We start from the raw sequence: 24,383 nt of genomic DNA, 5'->3' as shown, positions 1-24,383 counted from the left end.
GTGCTGTGGGGCTGCTGACTCAGCCTGTCAGAGTGCATGGAAGTGGAAGGGGGTCCAGGGCTGGGGCGTCATCACGGGGCACACCCAGAGCCCTGCTCACATGCTGATGGGCCATCAGTCAGGATGCAGTGTGGTGGAGGCCGTGGAGGCCCACGGGAAGGCTGGCCATCTCCGCTTGGCTCTGGGGGCCAGGCTCCCCTTAAACTAGGCAGCGTCCAGAGGATGGTGCTCACAGAGCCTCCTGCAGTACAGGGGTGGCTTCTTCCCCTTCAGGGGCAACAGGGAGGGTTGGGGTGGTGGTGGAGCGTGGTCTGTGCTTCTGGGGGACACTTGGAAACTTCTGCTCTCCAGACAAGGCCTTCGCTTTGCAAACATTTGCCAATCATCCCCCTACCACTTTCTGTCTCCTTTCTCTCTCTGCATCCTTAACCTAGTCCTATTTTGCTAAAAATATCGTAGTAACTGACATCCTGGAAAAGAAGGAGTGGGACAAGTCATAGTTTGATGCTCTGCCTCTTAAAATTCCCATCCAGTTTGCCAGGTGGCAGGAGCGAGGACGTTCTTTGATGTGGTGGTTGGCAAAGGCACCCAAAGAGAGGCCCTGGCTAAGCAAAGCCAACGTAATGTCCACCCTGTAAGTCCACCTTCCCTCCCAATTTCCTCCACGTGCCCAGGAATCTTAACTACATAATCATTAGAGATGTGATCTCTGTACAGTAAATTTTTAAGAAGGTGCTCACATGATCCCTTCAGCCCCCAAATGTATCACTGGATTGTATGTAGCATGTTTTCTCTGCTGTGTATTTACTGTATTTACCCAATTTACTGTATTGGGTTTTTAATTAACTATTTTTTTCTGAGTAATGCATGCTCGTAGCTAGAAACTAAAAATGTCCAGGTGATGGGACGCCTGGGTGGCTCAGCGGTTGAGCATCTGCCTTCAGCTCAGGGTGTGATCCCGGAGTCTTGGGATGGAGTCCCACGTCGGGTTCCCTGCATGGAGCCTGCTTCTCCATCTGCTTGTGTCTCTGCCTCTCTCTCTCTCTCTCTCTCTCTCTCTGTCTCTCTCATGAATAAGTAAATAAAATCTTAAAAAAAAAAGCAAATAAACCCATGGCAAAATAAGTAAATAAAGTTATAATAATAAAGTTACAAATAAAATGCCATAAATAAATAAATAAATAAATAAATAATAAATAAATAAATAAATAAATAAATAAATAAATAAATAAATAAATAAAAAACGTCCAGGTGAGTGTGCATGAAAAGCAGGCTCCCTTCCCCTGCCCCCACCACCTACCCCTATGGCCTTTGCTTCCCCTGTACAAGGGGCAACCACAGTCACCACAGTGACCAGGTTTTCTGCAGCCTATCAGAGTTAGTCTACATACATACCAGCATGTATGTCTGCGTGTGGGCACGTGGTGTGTCTGTGGGTATCCTTTTCAAACCTGAAGAGGTGCTACCAATAAACACTGTGCATATTGATATTTTTTTCACTCAATTACTTGGAGCTTGTCCCACATCAGAATCACCTACCTCATTTGCTGTATAGTAATTTAACCAATCCCCCACTGACGGGCAGCTGTGTTGTTCCTAATCTTCTGCAATATGAACAAACTGCAGAGAATATCCTTGTGCATATTTCTTTGGGTAAATTTCATGTATCTGCGATTGTCCCTCTGAGTTAACATTAGATTGCTGGGTCGAAAGGCATATGCTCTTTAAAAAAAAAAGTCATCTTCTTTTTTTCTTTCTCCCTCCCTCCCTTCCTTCCTTTATTTGTATTAAAGTATAGAGACAGACAATGTTATATTAGTTTCAGGTGTACATCACAGTGAGTCAGCAGTTCTATGCATTTTGCAGCGCTCGCCATGATATGTGTTACCATCTGTCATCATACAGTTATTATAATATTATTGACTATATTCCCAATGCTGTACTTTTCATCCCCATGGCTTGTTTATCATACAACTGGAAGTTTGTATCTTTTAATCCCCTTCACCTATTTCACCCATCCTCCCGCCCTTCCCTCTGGCAACCATCTATTTTTCTCTGTATTTATAAGTCTGATTCCGCCTTCTGCTGATTCATTAATCTTGTTTCTTAGATTCTGCACAGGAGTGAAATCATATGGTATTTTTCTTTCTCAGTCTGACTTATTTCACTTAGCATAATACTCTCTAGGTCCATCCACGTTGTCGCACAGGGCAAGATCTCATACTTCTTTATGGCTGAGTAATATTCCATTGTGTATGTACACACACACACACCCCCCACATCTTCCTTATCCATTCATCTTCTCATGGACACTTGGGTTGCTTCCATACCTTGGCTATTATAAATAATGCAGTGATAAACATAGGGGTACATGTATCTTTTTGAATTAATTTTTTTCTTTGGGTAAATACCCAGCAGTAGAATTACTGAATAGTATCTATTTCTACTTTTAGTTTTTTGAGGAACCTCCATACTGTTTTCCACAGTGACTACCCCAATTTATATTCTCACCAACAGTGCACGAGGGGTCCCCCCAAATCCTTGCCAACACATGTTGCCTGGCCTTCCCCTTGACAATGCAATAGGGACACCCCACCTTATGACATGGGGTAGGCAGGAAGACAGCCAGCTCAGTGGGATCCATATCATATGTGATCACTACCGGCTGAGCTTTCTTGTTTTCCAGCAGGGTAGTGACCATGTTAACCCCAGCTTGAAGGACAGGTGGCCTTTTAGTGGGGACATACCCTTTGCCCTCAGCTTTCTTCTCAGTCTGGACCAACAATCTCTGCTTCTTCTCTTGTTTTGTCTCTGGTCTGTACTTGTGGGCCAGCTTAAGCAGCTGAGTAGCTGTTTGGTGGTCCAAGGCCTGGGTGAACTGGTTAATCAAGGGAGGCACATTTAGACGTTTATAGAGATTAGCCTTTTGCTGTTGCAGCCGGATGCAATGGGGCCATCTGACAAAGCGGGTGAGGTCCTTTTGGGCTGGATGTCCTGTGTGATGCCAAAATCCTTAGGGATTTTCTTAAATGGGATTGACCACCCTTTTGGCCTTCTGCTTCTTCACAAGAGCAGGGGCTGGGGCCCCCGTTTAACCCATCACCTTCCTTCCTTTAGGCGTCTTAGGTGGCTGAAGGAGAGAGGCTATATTGTCTTTTGAAAAATGTCTATTCATGTCCTCTGTCCTATTTATTTATTTATTTATTTATTTATTTAGAAAATATTTTATTTATTTATTCATGGGAGACAGAGAGAGGCAGAGACACAGGCAGAAGGAGAAGCAGGCTCCATGCAGGGAGCCCGATGTGGAACTTGATCCCGGGACTCCAGGATCATGCCCTGGGCCAAAGACAGGCGCCAAACCACTGAGCCACCCAGGGATCCCCACCTCTGTCCATTTTTAAGTGGATTTTTCTTCTTTTTTTTGGTATTGAGTTGTAGGAGTTCTTTATGTATTTTGGATAGTAACCCCTCATTGGATGTATCACTTGCCAATATCTTCTTCCATTCAGCAGGTTGCCATGCCCTTTTGTTGATGATTTCCTTCTCTGTGCAAAACTTTTTAGTTTGATGCAGTCCCAGTAGTTTATTTCTGCTTTTGTTTCTAAGGTGTCTTAAATCTTGACATCTGCTTCTTGCTTCAGGTGTCTAAAACTCAGATACTGCTTTTACAAATGGCTCTAGGAATAGTCTTTCCAAACTTATATTTCTTTGGCCTTGTATTTCTTTGGAAACCTCGCTTTCCCTGTACTGTGATCTGTAAAATTCTGGCTTTGCCAACAGAAGGCCTCTGTCTCTGCAAACTGAGTGTGCATGTCTCCTTCTCCTTCCTGTCGGGAAGACCCCACATTTCTCTGCACACTATGGCAAGAGAAGGGTTGTTTTTGGAAAACTTTGGGTGAAGTACCTTCAGTTTTGTAACCAGGGTACGCTTGCCCTCCCCTTCACTTTGCACAGATACAAAAATGCTGTGCAAATCTATTACTTAGCTCCTTCATGAAATTTCTCTAGGTGTTAGTGTCTGATCTCTTTGTGGCAGATTACATTTTTCAAAGATGAATGCAGTCATGTCTCCTACTCCCCATGCTCTCTTGCAATGTGACCTTGACGCCCTCCCCATTAAGAAGGATTTTTGTCCCCCTCCTCCTTGGATGTTGGTGAGCCCACGATTGGGTCTTTCAATAGAGTATGGCAGCAGGGATACAATGTGGCTTCTGAAATAGGGTCAGGCCACATAGCTACAGCCTAATCTTCTCAGAATGTTCACTCTCCAAAGGCCCCCTCTTGGGACACTTCCTCTCAGAATCTAGCCACCAGGCTATGAGAAGCACAATCAATGAGGGGGATCCAGCTCGAAGTTCCAGCTGAGCCATCCTTCCATTTTTCCCCAGACAAGCACCAGACAAGCCAGGGAAGAACCCATTTGGGAAGCTGAACCTCCAATTCCAGCTATTCCAGCCCCTAGCAATCCAGTTCTCCCCAGCTGTGGCTCCAGACATGATAGAACAGAGAAGAACACCCCCACACCACCACCCCACGCACACACACTGTGCTTTTTCTAATGAGTGATTTCTGGAATCCACAAGCATAATAAATGGTTGTTGTTTTACACCATTAAGTTTGAGGTGGTTTGTTATGCAGTCAAATTAACTAGATAAGACACGTGCACACTTCATATCCAGTGCTGTGTGATCACATGGTGATGGGACTGGCTGCTTCATTCAGAAATGCAAAGCCCCCAAGAACCAACAGCCCCTCTCCCCTCTATTTTAGAAGAAAGGGAGACAATGGAAGTTCAGGTTTTTCTCTAAACATCGATTCAATGATTTGAGAAGCATGAGTTTTTTTTTTTTTTTAAGATTTTATTTATTCACAAGAGACACAAAGAGAGAGAGAGGCAGAGACATAGGCAGAGGGAGGAGAAGCAGGCTCCATGCAGGGAGCCTGATGCAGGACTCGATCCCGGGACTCCAGGATCAGGCCCTGAACCAAAGGCAGACAGACACTCAACCACTGAGCTACCCAGGCATCCTTAGAAGCATGAGTATTTAAAAGAAAAAAGATACCATAAACATTAAATATACTACTCAGATTCTAGTGCTACTTTTGTAATATAGAGTTGCAAGTTTTATTCCCTTTGCTGCAGATGCCTCGGATCTTGCAGCCATCCATTCCCGCTCTGAGCCCCTGCTCACACTCAGCTGTCTGGTTGAATGATATGGAATCACCATTTTTTAGGTTACAAACGGTTCAATCTCAGCAATTTCATGTGATTCAACCTAATGCTAACTTCCAACTCCTCAAATAAGTACCATTGGATTGTATTCTCTAAAAAAAAAAAAAAAAAAAAATATATATATATATATATATATATATATATATTTATTTATTTATTTATATGAAAGAGAGGGCAGAGGGAGAGGGAAAGGGACAAGCAGACTCCCCACTGAGTGCAGAGCCTCCATCCCAGGACCCTGAGATCATGACCTGAGCTGAAGTCAGATGCTTAACCAATTGAGCCACCCAGGCACCCCCTGAATTGTATTCTTAAGTCTTGACCTAAATGGGATTTAACTCTGAGCTTTCCTTTCCTGTCCTACTCCACCTAAATTGGATTATTCTGTATCATAGCATCTTGTCCTTTCCCCCATAGCACTTATCACAATTTGTAATTACATTTGTGTTTATTATTTAATGTCTGATACTCTAATTAGACTTCTATAAACTCTGTGACAGTGAGCACTGTACATCACCGTATCCCAGCCCCTGGCAGGACGCCTGGCACTCGTAGGCACTCAATAAATGTCCACTGAATTAATGTATATACAATGTGGTTCTTTTCATATGCAGACAATGTTTTTATTCTGTTGCCAGAGTGTCCTGTACACAGTGGTCCTTGTCATTGTATCTGGATCCAATGTAAGCTTCTAGAGCAATGAATGGTTCCTAATCCTGACCACTCATTAGAAACATCAGGGAAGATTTTAGAAAATACTGAGGGCTCCTTCCTCACATCAATCAAAGCAATATCTTCAAAGAATGGAGGCCAGGCAAGGCTGAGAAACACTGCTCCAGAGGGCAAAGACCCCATCTCCAGAGATCTCCAGACCTAGTGTTGTGAAATCTTAATGCTTTCTTGCCATTGCCTTAGGGGTAGAGTTTCAAACCACAATCAGGTAATTTTCTGCACAGCCCCAGGAACCTTCGTTGGATGCTTGAGTTATTGTCACCAATAGTAAGTTTTCAAGAATCAATCAAACTTACTTCGCAAGTAACTTTTGTTGTGGCCTTACCAAGGGGTGGCCTGTCCAATTCATAGACTCAAACACTGCCTCCAGATCCACCCCAAATAAACATGAAATGTAAATTAAAAGAATATGTTCTTCAAAGCAGACTCTCCAACCTCTCCTTCTGACTATCCTCCCATGCTCACGCCCTTCTGGTAGAGAAATTCTCAAGCCAGTATTTAATCTTTCCTTTCTTATCCTTCCAGCTCTTGGGATTTCCCATAGGTCACAATTTAAGGGGACTCCACACACCCATGCATTTAACCTTCTTTCTATATAGCCATCTATTTGTCCATTTGATCAGAATACCCACTACGTAGCCTTTCTATACACTCAGGACCATGTCTTACCTATTACAGGCCCACCAAACTGAGTAAGACATGGTTCTGCCCCCCAGTCAGTGCATGGAACCAGAAACTGAAACTAGGGATGTGCTATTTTGACAATTTTCAAGAATCACCACTGGGATGCAGTGAGGAAAGTGATTCATTATTGGTAGGAGAAATAAAGGAAGGCTTCACAGTGGTGGCACAACCTGGACACTGATCAGTAGGGGTCCCCTGGGTGGAGAAAACGGACAAGTGACAAATGCCTGGGCGCAAGCAGAACCTGGGAAGTAGAATAAATACAACAGTCTTGGATGTAATCAAAAGAAATCAAGGAGTAGATAGGTATTTGTTAACCCTTTACTTTGAGGATCAGAACACAGACGGCTCTCCCTTCGTCTCCTAGGTACAGAACATGTTGTGCATTTGTTACCCACATTCACACACAACTAATTCCATTTTCATAAACTTTATTGGTTCCACCGCATTCTTTATAGCTACTGATTTTATACACTCTTCTCATCAAACTGCAGGTTGATTATTTCGCTTTGTACATATTGTAGTAATTGAATTGCTTACTTTAATGGCACGATGGTTTTTGCACACTTGGCCAGTGACACTGCTGACATAGCACACTTCATCTCACTTTACTGCATTGTTCTTATTAATTCTTCCACAGCCAGCTAAGCTGTTTCTCTTGGGAATTGCCTGGGAGGCAGAAAGTCTTATTTCTGTCCACTTTGGTATTCCTGAGGATGAGCAGAATTTTGAATTGGTTTCACTTTCCAGTAAATACAGGCTGCCTTGTTCCAAATCAGGGAGTGTTTTGCTGATCCAATGCTGTATAACAAACCACACTGAGAAATTCAGTGGCTTCAAATAACAACGACTGTTCATTGCGTTTCATGATTTTATGGGTCGACTGGGCTCACCTGGAAGGTTCTTCTGCTCCACATGGTGTTTGATGGGGCTGCAGTCCAGCAGGGGCTTCGCTAAGATGGCACTGTTAAGTGGGCTCACCAACGTGGCTGGCAGCCAGCGTTGGCTCTGGACTGGAGGTTCCACAGGGCTGTCAGCCAGAGTACCTTAGTTCTCCTCCATTTGGTCTTTCCCCACGGCTTGAGCTTCTCATAGCATAGTCTAGATCGTAGCATTTCTAGCGCCCAAGAGCAGAAACTACAGATGTCTTAAGTCTCAGCCTTGGATGTCACAGTGTGGCTTTTCTTATCCTGTGGGAGGAAGAAAGTCACAGGGCCAGACTCAAGGTGAGAGGCTGTAGACTGCACCTGTTGAGGAGAGCTGTGGCAAAGCATTTGCAGCCCTGTGCAACTCACTTAAGTGGTGTCCCTGTGGACATCAATTTGCCTGCTGAGGACACGATGTACCACAAAATGTAGCTCTGACATTGCACACTTGTCTCACAAATGCATAAGTCTACTGCATTTCTTGGAAATCAGCTCAGAGGCCAGCACCATCCCCTCCTTTTTAAAGAAGTTATCTTACTGCTACGGAGAATAATTAGATTCAGGACCTATGCTTCTGTTTGCACTTCTAGCTCACCACTAGTGATGACCATTGGTAAATAAGAGCACGTTTGCATTTCACTTTTTCATTTATAGTTTGTCCCAATTGCATTTTTGGTTGACTAAAACTTCTATATCTTTTACAACCTCTAATCAAAAAAGAGCTCTAATCAAAGCAGGCTTAAATAGGTCTCCTTGAGAACAACGTTGTAAGCAGCAGCATAATTTGCCAATTGTTCTGGTCTGATGTTGGGATGAACTCTTAGCTATAACATTTGTCCAAGGCAATATTTTTCTAAATATTGCCAAATTGGTCTGGCATTTTGTACAAATTCATTTATTCATTAGTCCATCCATTCATACATCACCTTTTGGGCATTTCCACTTGGATAACCCACTCCAGTGCTATTGATACAAAGATAAATGAGACAGAGCCCCTGCCTGCCCTTCCCAGTCAGAGGAACTGAAATGTACACACCTGTGTATTTAACACGCTAAGCAGTGATGAGGGCAATGCTGGTGTAAAGCAAGGGATGAGGAAACACAGGCCAAAGGGCAATCATTTTGCCTAAGAGAGTCAGGGAAGGCTTTGTAGAGTATTTACAGGAGAAGGGCAGATGCCACGGGAAGGAGCAGCAGAGGAGCTGGGAGAGGTGGGTTGGGGCAGATTGGAAAAGGCATTGAATGCTGCATTTGGCTGCCCTCCTCTGAGCAGTGGTGAGAGGGCATAGGTTTCTAATAAGCAAGGGACACTGTCCTGAAGGATGACACTTTTGGCATTGTGGTATGGGAATTGGAGGAGAGTGTTTCAGAAAACATCTTATAGAAAAAGCACACAGGAAAAAAGAAAAAGAAAAAGCACACAGATGTAAGAAGGGGCGGCACATATGAAAAACTCACAAATGGGTCAGTATTGCTAGAGGAGTGGAGGTGGCTCAGTAAAACCAGTGGCATCCCACGATGTCATTCCAAGTGGTGCCAGGCACCCAACTGTTTGGTCCCCAGTCTTCTGTGGTCTGGGTGGGCAACTAAAGCCTCTAGTGTGTGTCTCTGTACCCAAATGTTTCTCCTGCCCATGGCATTGGGACACCTTGGCAGTGGACTGCCTTCCCAGGCTACCAGTCCTTCTTGGCTCTTCACACTCCCTCTACTGTGCAGCTCCCCAGCTTCGCCCTGCCAGAGAGGTTCCCCCTGCCACTCTGCTCCATGTCATGTCCACTTTGATCCTTGTCTTGTTGGAGTAGAGGGGTCACAGAGCCCCTGGCTGTTGTAACTCTTGGCTCCTGGGGGGGAAAAACAGAATTAAGATATCAAAGTCCTTTATGATCTGTAAAGTTGTGTACAAACAGTATTATTGCCATCACAGTGAGGTCTAGAATTCTGTAAATCATTGGTGGTAAGGAGCCTGTGTGTTTTTAATTTCCTTTAAGGCACTTGGCCCAGTCTTTGGTGTTATATATATCCTCCATAAGTAATAATGCGTAACTAATAGTAATAACATATAGTTTATTTAATATCTCTGTTTATCCCTTCCAAGTATTGGGGTAATTTTTCCTCCAAGTCTTGGGTTCTGTGGACTATTTTAAATATACACCAACGGGCACCTGGGTGGTTCAGTTGGTTGAGTGTTGACTCTTGATTTCAACTCAGGTCATGACCTCAGGGTTGTGGGATCAAGCCCCATGTCAGGCTCTGCGCTTAGTGTGGAGTCCACTTGTCTTTCTACTCCTGACCTCCACTCCCCTTATGCAAGCTCTCTTTCTCAAATAAATAAATAAATAAATAAATACATACATACATACATACATACATAAAATATTTTTAAAATGTGTACCAAAGTTCTAGAGTTCTTTATCAATCCTTTCCTTCCCATTTTGGAATTTTAATACAACAGACAACTGGCCATTAAAGCCTATATATCATGAGAGTGTAGGGACAAAATTAAAGATGAGAAATTAATGAGACAATGAGACACCACTTCACGCCCATTAGGGTGGCTATAATAAAAAAGGTAATAACAAGTGTTGGGGGGATGTGGAAAAATTGGAAACATCATACACTACTGATGGAAATGTAAAGTGATGATTTGAAAACAGTTTGGCAGGTCCTCAAAAATGTTTAACATAGGCTTATCACGGGACCTAGAAATTGCTCTCCGAGATGTATATCCAAGAGAATTGAAAAGTTATGTTCACATTAAAACTCGTACATAGGGATCCCTGGGTGGCGCAGCGGTTTGGCACCTGCCTTTGGCCCAGGGCGTGATCCTGGAGACCCGGGATCGAATCCCACGTCAGGCTCCTGGTGCATGGAGCCTGCTTCTCCCTCTGCCTGTGTCTCTGCCTCTCTCTCTCTCTCTCTCTCTCTCTCTCTGTGTGACTGTCATAAATAAATAAAAAAAAAATTAAAACTCGTACATAAATGTTCACTACAGTGTTAATGACCACAAAGTGAAAACAATCCACATATCCATGAATGGATAAGCCAAATGTGGTATATGCATGTAATGGAATATTATTCTGCCCCTAAAAGGAATGAAGTACTGATACATGCCACAATCTAAACAAACGTCGAAAGCATTATGCTGAATGAAAGAAGGCAAAAGACAGAAGACCATGTACTGTATGATTTTGTTTCTATGAAACATTCAGAAAAGACAAATTCATAGAGACGGAGGGTAGGCTGCTGTTTGCCTAGGGCTGTGTGTCAGGTGGGGAGGGCAAAGGGGGGTGGCCACGAAGGGTATGGATTTTACTGAGGGGTGGTGAAATGTTCTAAAATTGATTGATGATCGTGGAACTCTGTAAATATACTGAAAACCACTGAGCTTTAAGTTTTTTAAAAAAATTTTATTTATTTATTCATGAGAGACAGAGAGAGGGAGAGAGAGAGAGAGAGAGAGAGGCAGAGACACAGGCAGAGGGGGAAGCAGGCTCTATGCAGGGAGCCCGATATGGGGACTTGATCCCAGATCCCAGGATCAGGACCTGAGATGCTCAACCACTGAGCCACCCAGGTGCCCCGAACTTTAAGTTTTAAGTGGGTAAATTGTATGGCATGTGAATTATATCTCAATGAAGTTCTTTTAAAAAAGAAAGGACTGCAGAGAGATTTATAGCATTCCAACTTTTTTTTTTTTTTGGTGTCCATCTATCTTCTAGTTCTGATCAGCCCTTCATGATGAGCTCCTCAGCTCCAAGACTGAAGTTGTGACCCCCACTACAATTCTCCCCCGTCCCTGCAAGGTGCTGCACACGTAGTCGGCCTCTCAGCCACCCTTCCTTTCCCAGAATCCTTAGTGAACCATTCCCTACTTCTGCAGCATAAGCCTTGTCCCTGGCTCTATAAATCACCCTCTCCATTCTGCTCTCTCACTTTAAAGTGATCTGAGATACTTTGTATAAAGGATGGAGCAGCACATAAAAATAACTAGTATTGTACCGATTTGTCTCATCCGGTGGTTTGGAGGATACATATTTGTAAAGTTCTAGCAAATGTGAGAAGCCACAGAAAATTGCCTCTCATCCAAATGGAAGAGCTAGATTTTTTATTTTGTTTTATTGATCAGTGAGGTAGGTGCAATGATATTTTACTTCATAGTTTTTCTGCAGGAGTGACATCCCCCCAGTCTGCCGAAACTGCCAGGCCAACTAAATGAGCCAGCCAATGTGCAGCACACCGGAGGCAGCCATAAGGAAGGCCGCCCCTCTGGATTCATGGGCCCGCCAGCTGCATCCCCCTAGACTGCAAAAGCAACTTGAAATATATGACTTACTCAGGGAGCACTTTGTTACGGACAAGTTGAAAGAGTCTGTTTGACAGTTGAAGTCAGACCATTTTGATTTTTACATAAAGATAGTTAAACATTGTCTTGACAGGTTTATTCTAATTTGGTAAAGGCCATAATTTTATAGGATGGTAACTGTTTCCTTGCAGTCATGATTCCTGCTGTTACTCTTACATTTTCTTCTAATTGGCAGATTGATGGGCTCCCAAGAATTTGCTCAAAAACCATTTGCAGAAGAAGAAAGACATTTGATTTCAGAGGGGCTTACTTTCTCCTCTGAAATACTACTTCTAATAACATTGGTATGGGGGCTGTTTTTACACACAATTTACAAATGATTTCTGGCATATTAATGGATTTTTGCCTATTTAAATTTTATTTGTATGAAACATGCTTAGTTTAAAAGTCAACTACTACTACAAGAGCTCTAAAGAAAAACAGCAATTCTTTCCCAACCAACCCCCTCCCCCAATTCCTGCTTCCATGAGATTCCAGGAAATTCCTTTCATCTCTTTAGCTGTTTCTCCCATTATTTCCTTCACATTTCTAAATAAAAATATTATACTGCTATTTATTTTTCAGGTCTAGATATTGCTCATTAACTTCCTGCTATGGGAGATCAGAATTCAGCTCTCATATTTCTCCACCTTAATCATCACTGGAATTTTTTTCTTCTCTACCCTATGGGATCCTCTAATTTATTTTGTTTAAGATTTATTTATTTGAGATAGAGCAAGAGAGAGTGCACAGGCAGGGGGAAGGGCAGAGGGAGAGAGTCTTCAAGCAGACTCCCCACTGAGCACGGAGGCCAACTCGGGGCTCTATCCCATAACCCATGAGATCATGACCTGAGCGGAAACCAAGAGTTGAATGCTCAACCGATTACACCACACAGGCACCCTGGATCCTCTAATTTTTGTGTGTTTGTTGTTATGGTTGTTGTTAACTTCGTGTCTTGCTTGTTTTGGTGGAGCCAAAACCTCTACCTTGTTTTGGTGGAGCATCTTCTCGAGTAACTTTCTGAAAAGTAATACCTGGAAGACACATTCTGAGATCTTATCTTTCTTTTCCCTTCATTTTTGGTTGAAAGCTTAGCTAGGTATGAGACTCTCGTTTGGAAAGTATTTTCCCTTAGGACCTCAAGACATTATTCCATGGTCTTCTAACTTCTCGTATTGCTACTGAGTCTGATACCATTCTGGTTCTGCATGTGACTGTTCTCTCCACTCGTACCCTCGCACCCCCACCCCCACCCTGGCTTTCTCTGAGTTTTTATTCTTTATCCTTAAAACTAAAATATTATGACCTGCTTTGCTGTGGGTAATTTTCATTCATTGTGCTGGGCCTTTGTTGGATCCATTCACACTGAAAACTCACACCCTTCAGGAACATTTTCTTGTATAATTTTTTAGATAATTCCCTGGTCTGTTTTATCTGTCCTATCTTTCAGAAATTAGACTTGCTGAATTCATTCTCCACTTTCGCTTCTCTACATTTTTGCCTATTCTGTTTTCTGGAAGAGTTCACCAATTACCTGTCAATTCTATTACATTTAAAATCTCCATTATCATGTATTTAAGTTCCAAGGGCTTTTTAGTGCCCATTGGCTATTCCTCTTTTCCAGTATTCTTACTAGTTTTCTTCCTCTCTGAGGATGTATGTTCCCTGAAGTCTTGTCCTGCTCCCTGCACTGCCTGTGTGTCCTATACTGTACTTGCATCATGGAACAGATAACTCAATGCACAGCTCTAATATGACTGAGCCAAATTAACTGAAGGAAATCACTATTGAAATTTTTATCTTTTTGTTTCTAGAGACACTACACCATACAGAGTCTCTTCCTTATATGTTTGACTTCCCCCTCTTCTCCCCGTCTTTAATCGAGAAGCAGTAAGTTGATGGGTCTGTTTCTAAACTTCAAAAGAAAAAAAATACCTCTGAGACTCTCCTTATTCTCACAGTTTCAATTCTTCCCTCAGTGTGAATCCATGGTGCTTCAGTCTATATTTCCATACTGTCTCATGCATAAGACCTGGTTTTATATCAACTACTGCCTATCAGACATTTCCTCTTGAAGATTCTGACATACTTTGAAGGCAACTTGTTTGCCCTAAACTACTTTCAAACCAATTTCCCACAAAATTAACTGCCCCCAGCAGCATTTCCCTCAGTCTCTCAGACTTGAAACTCAGAAACCACCTATTGGCCATTCTCGCCTTTAATTCCCTTAATCCGTCAGCACTCAGCTGATGCTTACTCAGAATTTCTCATATTCACACATACCTCTCCATTCATTATCATCCTTCCATGGGAGGGAAGGTGTATCTGAGAATGTTCTATGTACTAGGGACTGTGGGGAGGCCCAGTGCCATGACACATGTAAGATGTGGTCTCTGTTCAAGAGGCTTATGACCTATGACCTGGAAAGGCATAAAACCCAAGTTAGAGCTATGTATACTCATCTTCTAGGTCCTTACTGTTGCAGGTTGGATTCTCCAGGAAGCAGACTCTGAGGAAGTGCAGGAAGTTTATTGGGGATGGAGAGGAGTGCTGCTGGAGTCGACACCCAAGGAAGGAAAAGGAAGTAGGTCTGGGCAAAGGGAGAAGATGACTTGTGATGTGGTCTTTGTGGCAGCCTCAGCAGACACTAAGCGGCGTTCTGAAGCTGGGACAACTCTAAAGAGTTGGGGCCTGGGAGCCAGAGCTTTATACTTCCATGGACCAGTCATTGGATACAGGGCACCAAGGGGGTGGCCCTTGGACAAAGCAGCTCCTTTTCAGAGGCAATCCCCAAGGGCTTCCTGCCAGCAGCACTCCCAGCACTCGGAAGGGTCAGGCTTATGTGGCTAGTGGAGACTTCTGGCATCCACCAGAACTATAGACTCAAGCATAGTCTTGGACAACTCAGCATAGATAACAAATAGGGGTTGGTTGACTGAGTAAAGAATTCAGGAAGAGTGAGGTAATCTTTCATTCATTCATTTTATTACATGCTAACCAGTCAGACTGTGTTAGGTACTAGATAAAAAATGATAGAATTCATAGGATCTGTCTTTAAAACGCTTGTAATCTTGTAGGGAATACCAAAAAGTAAGCAAACACTCTAATATTGTGAGAATCATGAAACAGAGGATTATAGACTAACAATGCATTTTCAAAGAAGTTTTAGGATGTTATAAAATGCCAAATGAAAAAAAGAGAGAGAGAGAATACAAACTGTTTAAACAGATTTGTTTAAGCATTCAATTTCTATCATGTATTTTTGTTAAGCTGATGCTAAAAAAAACCCCTTGCAATCTGATTTTTAAACTTTCTGAATGATTTATTAAAGTTACCAGTCACCTAGAAACACTGCGTTCACTAAACTATTGTCAGCCAATATTCTCTGTTGTTTTTTGCAGCATTTGATTTTTTTCCTTTCCTGAGTATGCAAAAGTATATGAATATATGTATAGAAAAAATGCTGGAAATAAATGCATTTAAATATTAACACGGCTTATAACCCCAAGTTGTTGGCTTATATGTGATTTTTTTCTCCTTTAAGTCTTTTTGTCTAAAATCTTTTAATTGTCCCAATTGCCTACAATAAATCTGAGTGTCTTTTATAACGAGGGGGGAAGTACTTTAAAATCCAGTGTGAACATGTTGTGGCAATGCCATGGGAACACAGAAGGAAAGGAAACTCAGAGCAGCGAGGGAGGGACAGCTCCTTGGATGAGGTCTAGCCTCTGCTGAACAGTAAGGGTGAGTTGATGTGGGATGAGGAAGGATGGGGTGTGCATGATGCTGGCATTGAATGCCATCTCAAGCAGAAGGAACAAAGCAGACTCCTGCCCCTGGGTGTGAAGAAGCATGTTGGGGGAACTTCAAGTTCAGAAAGGCTGAGAAGAAAGGGAACCATTGAGTGGTAAAAGATGAATCTGGAAGGGCAGGAAGGGAGCAGATCATGAAGAGCTGGAGGCATCAGGAATGTGGACTTCATCTGGAAGCCCGAGTCAGACACCCCCACACCAAGGTACCGAAGCCTGGAAGGACCTCTGGCTGAATGAGATGTTGATTAATGGACACGGTTGTGTGGAACTAAGTTAGAAGCAAAGGCTGATTTAGAATGAAAAGCTTCATGCCTGACGTGGAGTTTTCTGGCTGTAACAAGGCGACCTGATTCGGGCAGGGAAGGTGGTCTGCTGCACACAGAGGGAAAGTGATTCAGACGTGATCCTGGGCAACACACGTGCACGCATGTGCACACGCACACACATACACACACTCTAAGGACTCCAGCATCTGATTTTAAAAAGAACAGACAAGGGCGAGCCCGGGCTCACTCTGCATACTTTACAAGTGACAGCCAAGATTTGTAGGTAGCCCCATCCACAGACCGGAACTCCCCACAGGTCACTAACAGCGCCGTTAGCAGCCTGGGAATCCATTACAAACACATGTCCAATGCGGCAGGAATGCGTTTTGCTGAACATTTACCTTACCTTTGCAGAGCTCAGCATCTCTGTCTTGTGTGCCAGTTGGGCTGGGCTCACGAGGGAAGCCTGTGGATCTGCTTTTTTCCAGGGCACCTTGGAGAGCACCCATGCTACTTTTCTGTCTGTCTTGATTCCATCTGTGTGTCCCCACTGGTCACTACTTTTTCTCCTGCACCTGTCCCTCCCCCTCCTCCCTCCCCACTAGTACTGGCTCCTGGACTCTTACCCCTTGTCCCTCAGACGGCTGCATTATGCTTCTAACTGCAGCCCCGCTCACCTCCACCTCTTCTCCAACTTACCACCTGGACAATCTCGGGAGCAGAGATAGGAGGGAATCACTTCCCTGCTCAAAACTCTGACGATCTCTGGCAGAGTCCAAACTTCTCACCATTTTTCCATGCATGTCACATAATCTTGCCTCTGAGACCAGATCCCATCAACCTCCCAAGTGTTTCTCCTGCCTGCAGCTTTGTGGGAGCACTTGCCATCGCAGAGGCACAAACTTTGCAGGCTCACCCCTCACAGCCTGGTTTATGTTATGATTTTTTCCCCCCTTCTCTGCCAGGCTGTCATGGGAAGAACGGGTTTGGGGATTAGACCAGCGTGGGTTTTAATCCTGTAATGGCATTGCTGAGTATGTGATCTAGGGTAAGATATTCAATCTCCCTGCAGTTCCTTGTTTGTGAGGCAGGAATCTGTCTCCCTAAGAGGGCTGTTGAGAGGATTAAGTCAGAGAGTGTCTGTGCAACAGAATGTGGGAGAGGACTTATCCTGTCAAGTCAGCTCTCAATTGACTCTCCAAGGTGGAGACCGTAGGTGATAAGGAACCCCACAGTTGAGGGGTGGAATGAGACACATCCCCAAGGACTTACAAAGAGGGGCCTGTGAGATCCAGCAATCATGGCCCCAACAGACTGTGCAAGAGAAGGCCAGAGATTAACCGAGCTTCATGGGGCTGCATAAATTTGCCCAGTAACCCTGTCTCACTGGAGGTAAGAGGGCAAAAGCACATGATTGAGGGTGAAGTTTTCCCCCAAATATCCTCCTCAAAAAACCCTCTCTCTTGGTGCCTACTTGAAGCTTCAGCCCCAACATCGCTTTCCACAAAGATGTAAAAAAAAAAATCACGACCCCACCACACGTGAGCTCTCCAAGGGAGAAAGGTAGCAAAAGGCAGCCAATTACTGCCAGAGCACTTGGGTGGAGGCCAGTGTGGTTGCAGCAGCCAAAGTGTCTTGTTACTCAAAAGCTCTGCTGAGAATTTATTGCCCATCTTCTTCTAGTCAGGGAAGGTTGGCTGTAAGTTTGCCAGCTTGCTCAAATAAAGAGAGGAGGATATTGAACAATTACAGGGGCAGCTCATGAAGTCAGGCACAGCTGGTCTTCATGGGGATTGCAGATGGGAACTGGGAAGCCATTAGGGATCCAGGCAGGTTTAACCTTATCTGAGTTGGAAGTGTTGCTTTAGTCTAGACTGGACCTGAATTGGGCCTGTTTTCTTAATTAAAAGTGACCAGGGGAGATAGAGATCTGACATTGTCCAATGTCTGACAGACTGTCTTTGAAGGAGGCTAAGATGTTCCTAGATTAAAACCTACTTTACTGGGGCCATTCAGTAAAAAAGTATATCCTATATGTATAAACATTTAGCACATGTGTTTGGCATCTAATAAGTGCTCAATAACTATCAGCTATACCAATAATGGTTTTAATTGTTTTAGTATTATCACCTAGTGCGGGGCAACAGTATTATTATTAAAGTTATTATGTGCGGGCGCCTGGGTGCTCAGTTGGTTAAGTGTCTGCCTTCAGCTCAGGTCATGATCCCGGGGTCCTGGGATCAAGCTCCACATTGGGCTCCCTGCTCCACAGGGAGTCTGCTTCTCCCGCTCCCCCTGCTTGTGCTCTCTTACACGGTCTTTCTCTCTCTCCCACCCTCTTTCAAATAAGTAAATAAAATGTTTTTTTTAAAAAAAAAGTTATCATGGGCATATCTCTCCTTCGACTGGGCCAACACTCCATTTGTTGAATTAATTGTAGTGGGTGGGGGAAGAGCAAACTGCATGAACGTGGATTCCTTGAAGCCAACAATGAAGAGCCATGATGCACACAGGAACTAGCGGGGCCTGGGAGAGCCTGATGCCCAACACTAGAGTGTTCCATTCATTGGTTCCAACCGACTCTAGCCCAGGTATGTGGAGTTCTGGATTCTCTTCAGATATGATATGACTTCTGACAAGGAGCAGGGACAATAAGATTGAAGCGAAAGAAGGAGAAGGTAAGAAAAAAGACACTTCTAGGTGTCTTATTGTGTGCCATCGATAGTGCTGGGCCCTTTACATTTGTTATCCCATTTCATGAGATGAAATAAGGAGCAAATGCAAACCGTGGCTTGTATTACCCCAATAGGACATGGATAGAGTTTTTAAATGTGAAATGCTTATACAGAAAACTATGAGCCTTTTTTCTTCCATTATAATTTTTGTGTAAACATGAAATGACAAGAGTTTAAAGATGGAGCCTCCCTGGGCACAAGCATAAGAGCTCCTAATATAATCAAAATCCTCTTATTTATTTTCTTGCCTAAGTGGCTTCTCCCAGGAGGACAGCAGTTGCATTTCCTTCTTTCTGTGCAGCCGTGGTTGCAAATTAATGTTCTCTGCTATCAAAACAGCTATATGCACCTCTGCCAAATGTAGTTATCTCATCCAATAATAGGAACAGCCTAGAGACAGTGGAGTTTTAAACCCCAGATCTTAGAAATTCTGGGCAATTAGCCACTCACTTGCAGAAAAGAGCAAAGAAGGGCAAGGCTGCAGTAAAACAAAACCTTGTTGTGACAGCTGTTGTTCTAAATAATATCTCTTTTATAGTTCTAGACACTTCTCCCAGTCTATAGGCTAGCATGAGTGAATTGAGGTGATAAATGGGAGGAAAGAGAAGGTGAAGAATAATTAGCAAGTTCTCTGGTTAGAAGTGGTTCAAGGTGGCAGGAATTAATGGAGAATACCTTTACTTTCAAACTGGGATCAGAAGACATAAGGCTAAGAAAAAGTCATAGAAATGTAGTTTTAGAGAGAATTTTAGAATCAAGATATATCTGAAGCACATTAAGTGAATGATGTCTACCAGATTAAAGTCATATCTATATACAAGCCTGTAGAATTAAGTGGTAGCAATATAAAAATCTGTTGAATTAAATAAATCAGGTTTTTTTTTTTCTATATGTGTTCATTAGCAGGGTATAGTTTTCAATTTAGAAATAGCTAAGGTGAAAAACTACTGGTTCTAGACATCTATCTTAGGTTAGCTGTAGCTGGAAAGAATTTGCTTCCAAAGACCTGGCTTTAAAAAGTCTGCTGGAGGGCAGTCCGGGTGGCTCAGCAGGCTGGCGCCTCCTTCAGCCCAGGGCATGATCCTGGAGACCTGAGGGTTGAGTCCCACGTCGGGCTCCCTGCATGGAGCCTGCTTCTCCCTCTGCCTGTGTCTGCCTCTCTCTCTCTCTCTCTCTCTCTCTCTCTCTCTGTCTCTCATGAATAAATAAATGAAATCTTAAAAAAAAAAGCCTGTTGGAGATAGTCATAAATGCACCTACATGATTTGACTCAGTAAAAACTCGATGTGCCCTTAAAAGACTGTTGCTTTATCTTTCACTATTTATGTTGAGTAATTCTAACACATGACTGTCTTGTTGACCTGGCATTAGGTTTATATGGAAAAGTGGGCATAATTAGCTCACAGCTCATGGGAGGTAGGGCTAGAGGCCTCAGGTACTGTCCTAGACTGGCCCCAACTAGCTCTGGGGGTAATATCTTCCTGGCAGACACGGTTAGCTGCCTACCAGATATTCCCCCTCTTCTTGCCCCTCACTTCAGAAACATCATTTTGCCCAGAGCAACAATCTATCCAATTCAAAATATTGACTTCTCAAGATTCCATTGCAACCAGGGCTGATACTTCATCTTCTAATTTGTTGAATATATTCTCTTATTATTACTGCTGAGTAATCCCCTCAATTGTATGCATGGTTCTAGATTGTATTCATTGATTATACATTAAAAAGCAAATATTGGTTTTACCAAGACCCCAGGGAAATGAACAGGGCTAAAACCACCTCTTGCCTGGATTATCTTGTCCATGTATCTGGAAAGGAGTCATTTTAGAACTAACCTTTGATGTGTGGCATCAAGGAATCTTGATGCTAGGGCAAGATTTCTTTTCTTTCTTTCTGTCTTTCTTTTTTTTTTAGGATTTTATTTATTTATTTAGATTTATTTACTTAGAAGGAGAGAAAGAAAGAGAGTGTGTGAGCACAGGATTGGGGGAGAGAAAGAATCTTGAGCAGCTTTGTGCTGACTGTGGACCCCAACACCGGGCTCAATCTCACAACCGTGAGATCATGACCTGAGCCAAAATCAAGAGTCGGTTGCTTGACCGACTGAGCCACCCAGGTGCCCCAGGACAAAATTTCTGTTGGGAGAATGAATCAGGGTTTAAATTGGAAAACATTCAATTTAGAAAAAGTTTTATAAGATTTATTTATTTATTTATTCATGAGAGAGAGAGAGAGAGAGAGAGAGAGAGGCAGAGACACAGGCAGAGGGAGAAGCAGGCTCCATGCCAGGAGCCCAATGTGGGACTCAATCCTGGGACTCCAGGATCACGCCCTGGGCCAAAGGCAGGTGCCAAACCGCTGAGCCACCTAGGGATCCCCTAGAAAATGTTTTAAAGCTTTACAAAATTTCAAATGATGTTCATTGTTGACTGTCTTAAAAAATGAAGACCTCAGGATCGAAGAATCATAAGTACTTAAAAAAAATTAATACTTTTCTGTGTTTTTAAAATATTCTACAATGAAGATCTACTACTCTGTAACCAGAAAAAAAAAAAAGAGATTTTTAGAGCACAACAAAAGGATTTAGAGGAAGAAAGAAAGGTCTAATAACTCTAATTTCCCTAGAGAATAACATTACATAAAATAACATTAATAAAAATAAATATTAGTATTAACATTTTCATCAAATATGCTCTTGAATGTCATCTGCAGTTTGCTTCTACCGTGAGCATTCCAAGTAACTGAAATTTTTAATGTCCAAGGATTTAATAATGTGCTCTGTAAAATTCCCACTGATCTAATCATCTTTCTCCTTATGGACAGGCAAGAAAAGCCCATTATCTGCCATGCAAGATTCTGCTTCCAGAAATGGCCTAAATCATGGGTCTGGAAACAAGGATTGAGCAAATCCAAATAACTCCTGGCTAACACTAGTATGACATTTGGTTGGGGAAGATGTCCCGAGAGAAATGTAAACTATTTGAAAACATCCTGTTACTAAAACTTGGACATAAAAAAGAATGACAAACGGACCCAATAACTTCATTCTAAGCACGCATGAGTTTGGCTCCTGTGGATACATTCTAACCACATACTATTTGTCATGTCCTCTTATATGGATATCATCCCTACCACATGAGGAAAGATCCACTGACATTTATTACTCACCAAAGAACAGGTTGGAAGCAATCGGCACCCTCACTCCTGGCCTGGAGTTGAGCCGAGTGAGTCATAGAATCCCCAATCCTTGCTGAGTGTCTTGTTCAGCTTCCCTCCAAGGCTCACCCGTGGGGACTGATTAGAACCATCTGCTTAAGGGCTATTATGCTGATTAAAAAAATTAAAAACTACAAGTTGTCCAACAGGAGGAATACAAGAACCAACAGGGCAAAATGACCAGATCTTAAACCATGCTTGGACTGCATAATCCCTGCAAGGCTTCAGAGGCATCCAGCTGAGACCTCAGAAGGTGTGGGTCAAGTGTTCTGAGGCTTCCTTTCCACTGGGATTGGATCCATCGATGCAGGGATCCAGGAGCTCTGAGGCAGCGTGTGAATGTGACTGCTACATTTTCTCTGCTCTCAGTCCAGCTTCGTTTGGGAAAATTTGTGGAAAGGCTTTTTGGTCTGGGTAGTTTCTTTACTGGCAGATTTACTCTTTCAAGGTATTTTTAAGGCAAGGGAAGTGTAATAGGAAACTGAGGTGTATTAAGAGTTAGCTACTCTCTTGGAAAAAGTGGAATGATTAAGCGCACACTTTGAAGCATGCAATGTGTGATCAATATGTGGGGAGAGAGGATCGAGATGAGGAAATCTTAACTAGAAAGAGACAAGAGAAGGTTTCAGTGCTAACACCACTTAAAAGGCAAGCATTCCTCTGATAATGAACTGTAGCTACAAAACCACAAGGGGTGACTGCCGATTGCTTTATTAAAAAGTAAAAAGATGAGGATGTCTAGACAAGAAAATATTAGGGATCACGTCTTAAATGTTCTTGTACTGAAAAAAATATAAAACCATATACAGTTCTTTTTCATTTTCCTGCTTTTTCACAATCCAAACCCAAGAGATGAGGAAATTGTGGAAGAAATTACCTGGAACCCAGGGCCATTCCCACATAAAACATAAACAGATGCCTCAATGTGACTGAAACTTTTTTCTCATCTCCTTTGTAAGACAGTAGTTGCTTTGAGGATAAAGGTCTGTATCTGATTTTTTTTTTAACATTGTTCCTCCCACACACACACACCCCGTATTAGTCACAGAAAAGGCTCTCAATAAATGCTGGGTGAAAAAAAAATGCTAGGTGAGTTGAATTGAATTCAACTGAATTGTAATAGCTTGGAATTTTGTTGACCTTGTTCTGTAAGCCATATTTTCTGTTAGTTGCTGTTTAGATCTGCTGCTATTATCTCTACCATATGAAGAAAGATTAATTGCTATTATTACTCACCAAAGAACAGGTTGGAAGCAATCAACACCCTCACTCCTCGCCTGGGTTCAAGCCAAGTGAGTTCCAGAATCCTCAATCCTTGCTGAGTCCCCCGTCCAACTTCCCTCCAAGGCTTACCCGAGGGGACTGATTACAACCATCTGCTTAAGAGCTATTATTCTGACCAAAAAAAAAAAGCAAACTACAAATTGTCAAACAGAGGGAATACAAGAACAGGGCAAAATGACCAGATCTTAAACCATGCTTGGAATGCGTAATCCCCACATGGCTTCAAATACATCCAGCTGAGACTTCAGAAAGTGTGTGTACAGATTAAAGATGGAGAATGAAGACCAGGGAGTTTGGGATAAAGAGAGTGAAATGTGGTCTCGATTGCCCCCATCTGTTAAATGAGGAAGATGGACAAGGATGACTTCGAGTTTCTTCAACCTGAGCACGTTATGAGTTTTGCTGCGTCCTTCCATCTCGTTGATATTTTTGCTTCTCACATCTCCCAATTCAATCTCCCCCTGAAATATTGCATTTTCTATTCATTCCATCACTATTAATCTAAAATATCAGAATGCCCAGCAAAGAGGGCCTTTAAATACAGTATTTATTAGATAAAATATGAGCCATTTCTATAACAGCACTACTGGCAATGTGGTTAGTAACACGTTGATAATGTCACTAGATGGTAATTTATTAATATGGAGAGTTATTCACAAGGAAAACCATGATATCATGATAAAAGAAACACTGGGACATCTGGAAGGAGATTCACCAATATTTGATTATCTCCGATGATAGGATTCTGACTGACTAGTCTTCTAGCATTTTTACACTGAACATAGATGACTTATGTTATAAAAATAGGAAAGAAATAAAATACTGAACCTATTATCATCCTAAAAAAAACTGCTAATGCTATTCTTAAACTTTTCCTTGGGAAATGATTCCTTGCTCTCCATTTATCTGCTCAAGACTTCTTGACTTTAGAGGTGAACTGCAGCTTCCCACGTGACCTGGAATTCACCCTCCAGTTTGCATTAGCTCCACGGCTGCTCAGGCTCTTCCCATACATGGGGTCACCCGCAGTTCTCCTGGTCACGATCCAGTCAGCTCCTTCCAGGTGCCTTTTTGTGTCACAGAGTTGAGAGGATAAACACTATTCCTGGACGACTTTGAGGTTGCAGTCCTAGGTGCCACTTAGGCT

General features: G+C 42.7%; 1 long non-coding RNA gene across 1 annotated transcript; it reads right to left on the bottom strand.

Moving 5' to 3' along the window:
- Window positions 1-7,066: 7,066 nt before the first annotated feature.
- LOC111098810 lies at window positions 7,067-9,419 on the bottom strand. Its single transcript, XR_005369620.1, has 2 exons — window positions 9,037-9,419; window positions 7,067-7,842 (listed from the first exon to the last, which is right to left on the bottom strand). It is a non-coding gene; the product is annotated as an uncharacterized LOC111098810 (long non-coding RNA).
- Window positions 9,420-24,383: the final 14,964 nt, after the last annotated feature.

This window comes from Canis lupus, chromosome 14, assembly GCF_011100685.1.
Source record: "Canis lupus familiaris isolate Mischka breed German Shepherd chromosome 14, alternate assembly UU_Cfam_GSD_1.0, whole genome shotgun sequence".
Classification (NCBI taxonomy): Eukaryota; Metazoa; Chordata; class Mammalia; order Carnivora; family Canidae; genus Canis; species Canis lupus.
This window is presented reverse-complemented; position numbering and strand designations above follow the sequence as displayed.